This window comes from Schistocerca cancellata, chromosome 7 (genome assembly GCF_023864275.1).
Source record: "Schistocerca cancellata isolate TAMUIC-IGC-003103 chromosome 7, iqSchCanc2.1, whole genome shotgun sequence".
Taxonomy (NCBI): Eukaryota; Metazoa; Arthropoda; class Insecta; order Orthoptera; family Acrididae; genus Schistocerca; species Schistocerca cancellata.
The window spans coordinates 395,533,419-395,545,211 of record NC_064632.1 but is presented as its reverse complement, the minus strand read 5'-3'; positions in this window follow the sequence as shown (position 1 = coordinate 395,545,211).

The window sequence follows — 11,793 nt, the reverse complement described above, 5'->3', positions numbered from 1 at the left end:
ATCGACGACTGCTAACTCAAAAAAAAAGAAATTCAAACAACTTACATAGTCTTGGTGGCATCTTGAAGGAAAACAGATCAAGTTTTGACTGTTTGGTAAGACGTCTGCATTCTTTAATATCTGCTTTCTATATAAGTGAATAGCCGATGTCGGCCAGTTACATGGCCCACACATTCACTGGACATGACACCTTGATTTTTACTTTTGGGGAATCATCAGTGATACCTTGTTTCTTCCATCCTCACCAGCTTCTCTGTAAGAGCTCAGAGCTAGAACCTACCTCACAACCGAACGAGTCCCTGGCCTGCTACAAAGAGTTTGGATAGAAATCGACTTCAAATGGGATCTCTGCCACATAATCAATAGAAATCACTTTTAACCTGTTTAGGTATATAGTAAAAAAGCTAGGTGTATTTTGCTATACAATGGTACCAACATCATCTCTATAGGTTAAATGAATTAAACAATATTAGTTTCCAAATTTGCAAAGTCGTCTGTAACACCCCACAGCTGAGATTGTTTTCATTCGTCATTTGCCGGCTGTGGTACTTAGTGCAATCAAGATTATTTATTACGAAACATAACTGCTTTTAATAATTGGAAATGTGGTCCCAATTGACGGTACTGTTTTGATACGTCAGGTTACGTAATTTATTATAATACAGCTGACTTCGGATATCTCCAGCAGCTGGAATTGCCGCATAGCCTATGAGCCACCTCTTGCCACTGGCTGCATAATAACAGTACATCAGGCAAGGTGAGGCGCGCCAAGGAGGCTCTGCATTAGCGGAGTATCAGCAGCCGTGGCTTCTCTGTGGGCGCTGCGCCTCACCTCGCATCTGCCCCGCGCCTGTCACGTAGGCAGCCCACCAGCCTCCGCCGTGCGCCGTGCGCTAGATAATTCAGGCGGCGGGCAAGTCATATCGCGTAGCAGATTAGGGACGCCAGAGGACGCTGAATGTTACACGAGTCGCTCCGCAAGTGGCCGGCTGGGGTATCCCTCGCCCCCCCCCCCCCCGCCCACTTCCAATCCACCATCCACCTGCCACCCGTCTCTGACCGCGGGTGCCGAGACGCGTCAGCAGCGGACGCTAAGATGAATGGCGTGCCGTTCCTGTCATGGGCTGCGCACCTGATTCCTGCAATGAATACAGGTTGTCGTTAACAACAGCATACAGCTTCTCGAATGCAGCCTTTGGACTACAGACAAGGAGGGGGCAATCCGGTGGACAATAGTAAAATTATGTAATAAGGAAATGTTGCTCTGTCTTGAGCAAAAAGAATTTTTGTTGTTTCACTACCCAAACATGTTTCTGAGAAGTTTCTCCATCTTCAGTGGGTTTCATTTATTATCTGTTGAACAGTATCTAAAGATTTTATGCATTACGATATTTAACAGTTCTTTCAAGTTATAGTACGAGGGGCGTTAAATAAGTAATGTAACAATTTTTTTCTGAAAGCAATACAATTCCCCACTCTTTTGTCTACAAAACCCTATTTTTCAACATAATCACCGTTCAACGCGACGACCTTGTGTCGGCTTACTTATAGGGTCTGTACCCCTCTATTGGTCGGCGTCGGAACCAACGTCTTGTCGCATCAGTAACCTCCCCATCATCCACGTACTACTTCCTGCGGAATTCATACTTCGTTGGGCCAAACAGTTGGAAGGCGGAAAGTGCGAGATCCGGTGTTTATACTGGATGAGCGCCTATAGGGTTAGCAGACCTGTGCGAGGCCTAAAGTTGTCATGGAGAATGAAAAGTTCGTTTGCATTGTTGTGGGGGAAGAAATAGTTTCTTCAATTTCTTGAGAGTAGCACAATATACTTTAGAGATGATCGTTGCACGATAAGGGAGAACGTGAAACATAATAGCAGCTTCAGAGTTCCAGGAGACCTTCACCATGACTTGACCTGCTGATGGTGAGGCTTTGGTTTTTATTTTATTTTATTTTTTTTTTCAGAGGAAAGGTGGTGTGGCGCCATTCCATGGATTGCCGTTTTGTCTCCGGTTCGAAGTTGTGAACCCTTATTTCATATTTCATTGCCTGCGACGATCCTCGACAAAAATTGCATGATCAGCCTCGTAACGGGCAAGCAATTCCACACAGATGGTCCTTCGTTGTTCTTTATGGTCTTGTGTCCGACGACGGGGAAACCAATGCTACAACAATGTTAAGTAAGTCTCCGCGCTTAATATTTACATTTAAGAATGACAAAGTCGTAAATTATCAGCCGAAATACAAGGGCGCCTCACATTACTAACAAGTACCGACGAACAAATATAAGGCAACAAGACCCTTTAAACAATTTTCGCGCTAGGAGATACAACAAATACAAAGAAAAAAAAGGTTTTCTATTACAATAAAAATATTTTCAAGTATTAAGTCAACTTCATTAAACGGACTACTGATTAGCGTTCAGTAAAATTTAGAAAGCAGGAGAAGTGAGAATTTCTGCTAGCTTTCAGTTTACGTCTCTTCCGCCAGCAAGCAGATAGGTAAATAACACAGTCTGGACATCGATTGGCACACCTGCACGGTCACGTACGACACACCTTAGCTTGCTCCGTGTACAACACTAAAACATACCAAAAGACACATCAGTTCCTTATGCAAGCAAAGCGCTCTCAGGATGTAATTAAAGCTGCTCAGATGAGCTCTTAAGAACAATAGAAAAAAAGTGGCTCTGAGAACTATGGGACTTAATTTCTAAGGTCATCAGTCCCCTAGAACTAAGAACTACTTAAACCAAACTAACCTAAGGACATCACACACATCCATGCCCAAGGCAGGATTCGAACCTGCGACCGTAGCGGTCGCGATGTTCCAGACTGTAGCGCCTAGAACTGCTCGGCCACCCCGGCCGGCAACAATAGCACATTATGTATATAGGTACTACTTTTTCCCCGAGGCAGCAAAGCTCTAATCGTAATTAAGAGGCTATCTTCCTCTCACACCACCAAGAAGTCAACGATTAGGACACGGCGGACACGAACCATGGATTGAGATTGGACGGATGTGTAACAGCCTCAGATTCCAAATTAATAACCTTCATTCCCTTCAAGTCCGTCCCGAGACGTCAAGATGTAAGGCCGACTAAAACAAAATCTTGCATGTAAGGCGACGTGCGACAGATACCCGGTTCCAGTTTAAGATCGTTGACGACAGCAGTGTAATGTCAGGCCCACAACAACACGGACCGCAACCGTCGAGATTTGTTATTATTATTTTATTATTTGGACCTCATCTCCACCGACCCAGCCTAACTTACTTATCACGAGCCATCTCACTTCGTTCCCCGTACGGCGGACGACCAAAGATTTTGCCTTCGGTAAAAGATCGACTCTGACCGAGCAGCCACGGCTCAATATCTACGAACGGTTACACCCGTGTATTTGTATGAGCTGACTTACTCAAGTTGTGAGTCATGTACTCGTAGGTTATGTACTCGTAGGTTACTACTTTTCTATGCTTCTTAACATTTAAAGCAAGTTGTCAACATTTGCACCACACTGAAATCTTACCACGATCTGATAGGATGTTTATGCTGCATTTTTCTTATAGCTCTTGATTACAGATAACTACGAACACCTGTCAGCGATCTGAAGTAGCAGTTAATATTGTCTGCTAGTCATTAATATAGAAAGAGGTTCATATTTCTGAAAGAAAAATTCTTGCGGGAGTTTTTTTAAAGTTAGGTGGTTGTGGTTTATTCCGGGTGATAAAGGTTATTTCTTATTTGGGTTTAAAGTTTTATTATTTTTTATTATCTTTAGGATTGTCTGGTGGCGTTACTGTTAGATTTATTTGTTTGCGTCAGGTCGATTTAAAGTCTTTAATTTCCTATTCAACTGTTGTTCATATAAGAATGGTTATTGCTGGTTTAATTACTATGAATAACAATGGATAATGTCATATCTGACCAAATGAACGCAAAAGGTTTTAATTAGTAAATCAAGCAATATAGTCCAGGGACATGATTCTGACTAGGGAGAAATCAAGTATGGGGTTCCCCAAGGTCCAATTTTAATTCCACTACTGTTCCTCATATGCATACGTCTAACATACAACGAGCACATATACAGAAACAGAAGAAATGGTAAAAAAATTCTTCAAAGTATTGTTGACTGGTTTTCTGCGAATGGTCTCACACTCAATTTTAAGAAACCACAAAATATTGTGTTCCGCACATATATGGGTACTACACCAATGATAAGTGCAACATATAGTGGGAAATAATAAAAAGGATGGAAATTTCAAAGTTATTGGGTTCATGTTGGTGAGAATTAAACCGGAAGAAACACATTTTGGGAATCTAAAACAACTTAATTCAGCCATATTTGCACTTAGAATCATAGTAAATCTTGGGCAGAGACAGATCAGTAAGTTGACATGTTTTGTAAATTTTTATTGAATAATGTCATATGGAATAATGTTCTGAGGTAACTTATATTTAAGAAAGAAAATCTTCATTGCTCAAGGATAATATATGGTGCTCACCTACGATCATCTTGTAGACGTCTGTTTGAGGATTTGAACGTTCTGACGACTGCTTCACAGTAGATTCATTCCCTCTGAAGTTTTTTGTAAATAATCCTCTAAAGCTCAAAAGGAACAATGATGGACATACTTACAACACCAGAAAGAAAAGTGACATTCATTACACAACATTAAGGTTGTCTTTAGCACAAAAAAGGGACGCACAGTGCTGCAACAACAATTCTTGATCACTCACCCACTGATATAAAATGTCTGAAAGACCAAAGTAAAATTTTAAAACAAACTGAGAAAGATTCTGCTTGACGACTCCTTCTATTTCGTAGAAGAATTTCTGTTACTGTAACGTAAAGGTGATGAGTAGGAATTACTAACTCATATCTGTGTATCTTTCTTTTCTTTTTGTAATAAGAAAAGTTAAAAAAATACTTAGAACTGTTCAGAATGTAACCGTATGTACAAATTACTTTGCAATGTGAATGCAAAACGACTCGTTCCACATTATTACGATCTCCCGTGCTAAATGATCCATTGAAAGTGTTACTAACGACGGCTCAAACGTCAATCCCTGGGACACTGCTGAATTTATTTCCAGATTTCTCCGCGACTTTCCAACATAGATATTACTTAACAGCATGTGCAAAGGAGAGATATCCTCTTTCGTTCTGTGCCAGCATTTTGTCTCCTTTCTTGTATATGGGACATACAGCAGCAGTTTTCCATTCCTTCAGCTTTACTGCTTTTCTCCATACCCCTTTTATCACAAAGTACTATCAAGAATTATACTCAAAAGACTCAACACATACATTGAGCCGAGCGGTTCTAGGCGCTACAGTCTGGAACCCGTGACCTCTACGGTCGCAGATTCGAATCCTGCTTCGGGCATGGATGTGTGTGAGTTTGAGTAGTTCTAAGTCTAGGGGACTGATGACGTCAGAGGTTCAAATGGTTCAAATGGCTCTGAGCACTATGGGACTTAACATCTCAGGTCATCAGTCCCCTAGAACGTAGAACTACTTAAACCTAACGAATCTAAGGACATCACACACATCCATGCCCGAGGCAGGATTCGAACCTGCGACTACCAGCGGCCGGCACCTCAGATGTTAAGTGCCATAGTGCTCATAGCCATTTCAACCATTTTGAACCGACACATACATTGAGGAAATATTAGACACGGCACAAGCAGGGTTCTGAAAAGATAAATCAATAATCGACCTAATACTCACATTAAGACAAATATTAGGTAAGAACTAGGAGCACAACATGATACCTTTTGCCTATTTATAGATTTCAACAAAGTATATGACAGCTTAGTGGGAGAGGAAACGTAGAGGATAATGGCAGAGTATGGGATATCTGACAAGCTGATAAAGCTAACTAAAATGTGTGTGATGAAATCAAAGTGTAGAATGAAAGTACAGGGGGAGTTCTCAGAAGCATTTGAAGCAAAATCAGGAGTGAGACAGGGAGATACTCTATTATGTCACCAACCCTGTTCAATTTGGCCCTCAACAACACCCTGAGGAGAGCAACATGTGAAACTGCAGGAGTCATCATAGGAAAAAAAATCCTGGTTTTTGCGGATGATGTAGTGCTGACAGGAAAGAACATGGAAGACTTGGTGAAAATGGGGACTGTGCTAATGGGAGAAGCTACGAAAGTAGATCTCAATATAAATGAAAGTAAAACAAAGTTCATGGTACAAGGTAGAAGAGCTCATTTAGAGCCAAACCATCTAAAAATCAGAAATCTAACAGTACAGAATACAAACACATTTACGTACCTCGGTGCCAACATCAACCAATAAAACCTTATAGAACAAGAGATAGTAAAAAGAATTCAAGCTGGGAGAAGATGTCTTGGAGCAATGCGCAACATATAAGATCGAAGTTACTATCTGGGCAGGCAAAAATAAGAATATATCAGACCATCATCAAGCAAGTGAGACATGGACCCTGACAAAGAAAACAGAGAAAATACTCATCACTTTTGAAAGTAAAGTACTGGGGAAAATAAAAGGAGCAGGGAAAGAAAATGAACAGAGAAGAGTAAGTAAAAAAAAAAAGAGATCTCAGAAAATTATTCATACTGTCTGACGTCATAGCGAGTACGAAAATTAAGAGACTAAGATGGTACGGATATGTGAGGAGGAGAGGGGAGAACACGGTAATAAAGGCCGTAATGGATGGAAAAGCTGAAGGAAAGAGATCACTGGGACGACCGAGAATGAGAAGGAAGTATAATACCATGGGAGACATGCAGATACTGGGTCTGGGAGATGAAGATGCAGATAACGGGAAATTGTGGAAGGCTGGACTGAGTGAGGCTAAGGACCGGCTTCTGTTTGTGCCGCAAGTATAAGTAAGTAAGTAAAGTTTCCAATATACACTCCTGGAAATTGAAATAAGAACACCGTGAATTCATTATCCCAGGAAGGGGAAACTTTATTGACACATTCCTGGGGTCAGATACATCACATGATCACACTGACAGAACCACAGGCACATAGACACAGGCAACAGAGCATGCACAATGTCGGCACTAGTACAGTGTATATCCACCTTTCGCAGCAATGCAGGCTGCTATTCTCCCATGGAGACGATCGTAGAGATGCTGGATGTAGTCCTGTGGAACGGCTTGCCATGCCATTTCCACCTGGCGCCTCAGTTGGACCAGCGTTCGTGCTGGACGTGCAGACCGCGTGAGACGACGCTTCATCCAGTCCCAAACATGCTCAATGGGGGACAGATCCGGAGATCTTGCTGGCCAGGGTAGTTGACTTACACCTTCTAGAGCACGTTGGGTGGCACGGCATACATGCGGACGTGCATTGTCCTGTTGGAACAGCAAGTTCCCTTGCCGGACTAGGAATGGTAGAACGATGGGTTCGATGACGGTTTGGATGTACCGTGCACTATTCAGTGTCCCCTCGACGACCACCAGTGGTGTACGGCCAGTGTAGGAGATCGCTCCCCACACCATGATGCCGGGTGTTGGCCCTGTGTGCCTCGGTCGTATGCAGTCCTGATTGTGGCGCTTACCTGCACGGCGCCAAACACGCATACGACCATCATTGGCACCAAGGCAGAAGCGACTCTCATCGCTGAAGACGACACGTCTCCATTCGTCCCTCCATTCACGCCTGTCGCGACACCACTGGAGGCGGGCTGCACGATGTTGGGGCGTGAGCGGAACACGGCCTAACGGTGTGCGGGACCGTAGCCCAGCTTCATGGAGACGGTTGCGAATGGTCCTCGCCGATACCCCAGGAGCAACAGTGTCCCTAATTTGCTGGGAAGTGGCGGTGCGGTCCCCTACGGCACTGCGTAGGATCCTACGGTCTTGGCGTGCATCCGTGCGTCGCTGCGGTCCGGTCCCAGGTCGACGGGCACGTGCACCTTCCGCCGACCACTGGCGACAACATCGATGTACTGTGGAGACCTCACGCCCCACGTGTTGAGCAATTCGGCGGTACGTCCACCCGGCCTCCCGCATGCCCACTATACGCCCTCGCTCAAAGTCCGTCAACTGCACATACGGTTCACGTCCACGCTGTCGCGGCATGCTACCAGTGCTAAAGATTGCGATGGAGCTCCGTATGCCACGGCAAACTGGCTGACACTGACGGCGGCGGTGCACAAATGCTGCGCAGCTAGCGCCATTCGACGGCCAACACCGCGGTTCTTGGTGTGTCCGCTGTGCCGTGCGTATGATCATTGCTTGTACAGCCCTCTCGCAGTGTTCGGAGCAAGTATGGTGGGTCTGACACACCGGTGTCAATGTGTTCTTTTTTCCATTTCCAGGAGTGTAGATGACACGCTGTGGCCTCCCTTTCTTGGTTTCCTCAGTCCACTCACAAATACACTATTGGCCATTAAAATTGCTACACCAAGAAGAAATGCGGATGATAAACGGGTATTCATTAGACAAATATATTATACTAGAACTGACACGTGATTATTTTTCACGCAATTTGGGTGCGTGGATCCTGATAAATCAGTACCCAGAACAACCACCTCTGGTCGTAATACCTAGACACGCCTGGGTATTGAGTCAAACAGAGCTTGGATGGCGTGTACAGGTACAGCTGCCCATGCAGCTTCAACACGATACCACAGTTCATCAAGAGTAGTGACTGGCGTATTGTGACGAGCCAGTTGCTCGGCCACCATTGACCAGACGTATTCAATTGGTGAGAGATCTGGAGAATGTGCTGGCTAGGGCAGCAGTCGAACATTTTCTTTATCCAGAAAGGCCCGTACAGGACCTGCAACATGCGGTCGTGCATTATCCTGCTGAAATGTAGGGTTTCGCAGGGATCGAATGAACGGTAGAGCCACGGGTCGTAACACGTTTGAAATGTACCGTCCACTGTTCAAAGTGCCGTCAGTGCGAACAAGAGGTGACAGAGACGTGTAGCCAATGGCACTCCATACCACCACGCCAGTATGGCGATGACAAATACAAGCTTCCAATGTGTGTTCACCGCGATGTCACCAAACACGGATGCCACCATCACAATGCTGTAAACAGAACCTGGATTCATCCGAAAAAATGACGTTTTGCCATTCGTCCACCCAGGTTCGTCGTTGAGTACACCATCGCAGGTCCTCCTGTCTGTGATGCAGCGTCAAGGGTAACCGCAGCCATGGTCACGGAGATGATAGTCAATGCTGCTGCAAACGTCGTCGAACTGTTGGTGCAGATGAATGTTGTCTTGGAAACGTTCCCATCTGTTGACTCAGGGATCGAGACGTGGCTGCTCGATGCGTTACAACCATGCGGATAAGATGCCTGTCATCCCGACTGCTAGTGATACGAGGCCGTTGGGATCCAGCACGGCGTTCCGTATTACCCTCCTGAACCCATCGATTCCATATTCTGCTAACAATCAGTGGATCTCGACCAACGCGAGCAGCAATGTCGCGATACGATAAACCGCAATCGCGATAGGCTACAATCGGACCTTTATCAAAGTCGGAAGCGTGATGGTACGCATTTCTCCTCCTTACACGAGGCATCACAAGAACGTTACACAGGCAACGCCAGTGAACTGCTGTTTGTGTATGAGATATCGGTTGGAAACTTTCCTTATGTCAGCACGTTGTAGGTGTCGCCACCGGCGCCAACCTTGTGTGAATGCTCTGAAAAGCTAATCATTTGCATATCACAGCATCTTCTTGTCGGTTAAGTTTCGCGTCTGTAGCACCTCATTTTCGTGGTGGAGCAATTTTAATGGCCAGTAGTGTATTATTCGAAAGCTGATGTAGTAATTTTTGTAGCAGTCGTTAGTATGATACCGTGCGAAATGGATTTCGGAGGTCGTGAAACAGAGCACACACCTGTTTCTCTTGATCCATGGCTTCGAGGCTATCGTGTGAGGGAAAGCACAAGTAGTGTGTCACATGACTGACGTTTTCGGTATCGGTGCTGGCTACGGTCATTCTGCGCGAGATACGTTACTGGACTCTGAAACAGATAGTGAGGTTGAATGGTAGTTTAGTGGACCACTTCCGCAACTCTTCTTTCGGACGTGTGTGACGTATGTCTGCAATTGGAAAACTTTCGGGAGAGAGGCCACTTTACTTTGTCGAACGCGTGGATATAGGTCCCCATAAGAAGATGATCGCCGCCGCGGGGACGAGCGGGAACCACGCGGAGACGCGCCGTCTGCCAATACGAGGCGGCGTCGCCGTCGCGGCCGCCATCGCGCGGAGTGATCGCGAGTTTTACCGCCGCGGGCGGCCACTCTGCCGAGTGGCGTCTCCTGGCGGGCCAGTAACTCGCCTGCCCATTACATAATGCACGCGCATCCAGCTGGCGCCGCGCCGGGTGACGCCAGCTCCGTAGCGCCAGTAAAAGCGTCGCGACAGTGCAGCGGCTCCCGCCGCCTCGGCTTTACTCGTGCCTCAGGCCGATGGAAGCTGCTCCGCGTCCCTCAATGCAGGGGCGTTCGACACAGCGCATACAGTTCAACACCAGGCGCCGTTACATAGCCGTAGGGATAGGTCAAGGTGCACTGTTCAGTCGGCTGACGTTTTGGTTACTGCTGACTAGAAGCTAAATGTGTTCGTGTATAGGGAACTCGACCCCTTAAACCGAGAGAGGTGTCTCAGTGGTGAGGCGTTGGTCCATATTCGGGACGGTGGTGGTCCAGACCCTCGTACAGTCATAAATTCCTTACTGTGTATGCCACTTGGTTTCTTTGAAACCTTAAACAATCTGATCTTGTGTTCGTTATCGATGGCAAGTCATCCCCAGTCTTTTTTTTTTTTTTTCTTTTTTCAATTCCTTAACAGAGAAATTTGCGGAGATTGTCAGTCGATATTCTTCGAGAGTAAGCACCTCTCTGAGACTTGCCAAGAAAGGTGAAAGATTCACAGGATTTATGTCGTTACATTTTTTAATAAAATATGACAGCGAACCAAGTGTTCTGTACGGACAAGTTACTCTGTAACTACAATATATGATCTGAAGATGGGCAGCTAGCCCGAAACCGGTAATTGAAAATAAAGAATAGCGATCGAAGACTGAAACGCCATATTTTATTTAATGAACGATCGCGGAATTCCCATCGAGACAATCATGTCTAGTTTTGTTACATTTTTTGCCTTACCCTTCGTAAGCGCATATTCTGAAGACGTATCAGGTATTTTTCTTCGAATATCTCCTCCGCTTCACGATCTTCAAAATTTATGTGATGTTCTACCTTAAGATGTATAACTAAGTAGAAGTTGATACGAATATGAACCCGCCCGGACAGCTACGCGTGTAAAAAAGCAGCTTCCAGGATGGAGGCGGGATCCCCGATCGAATCCGCGCGGCGGTTTGACGACGAGGATAGGTGTGCCAGGCAGTCTGAGTTTTAGGCGGTTTCCCAGTTCCGACCGGGTGAATACCGCGCTGGTACCCAAGTCCCACCTAAACTGTGGCAGGTCTTGTTGTGGGGGAAGTCTCGTCAGAGAGGTCCACCGCATGAGCGTCCAGGGAAGTGATTCCAGTGATGGTTTCCCGTCGCCTTCCACTGTGATGATGAAATGATAATGAGGACAATACAACACCCAGTCCCTGAGCGGAGAAAATCTCCGACCCAGCCGGGAATCGAACCCGGGCCACTTGGCTTGACAGACGGCCGTGCTGACCACTCAGCTATCGGGGCGGATAGTCCCACCTCAGTTATACAATTCGTAAACATTTACAAAACTTTCCCAAATTTGGGTACACACACTCCGTCCCGGAGGTAACGGGGTGGCAATATGGATGACACCCGGCCAACCCTGAAATTAATCA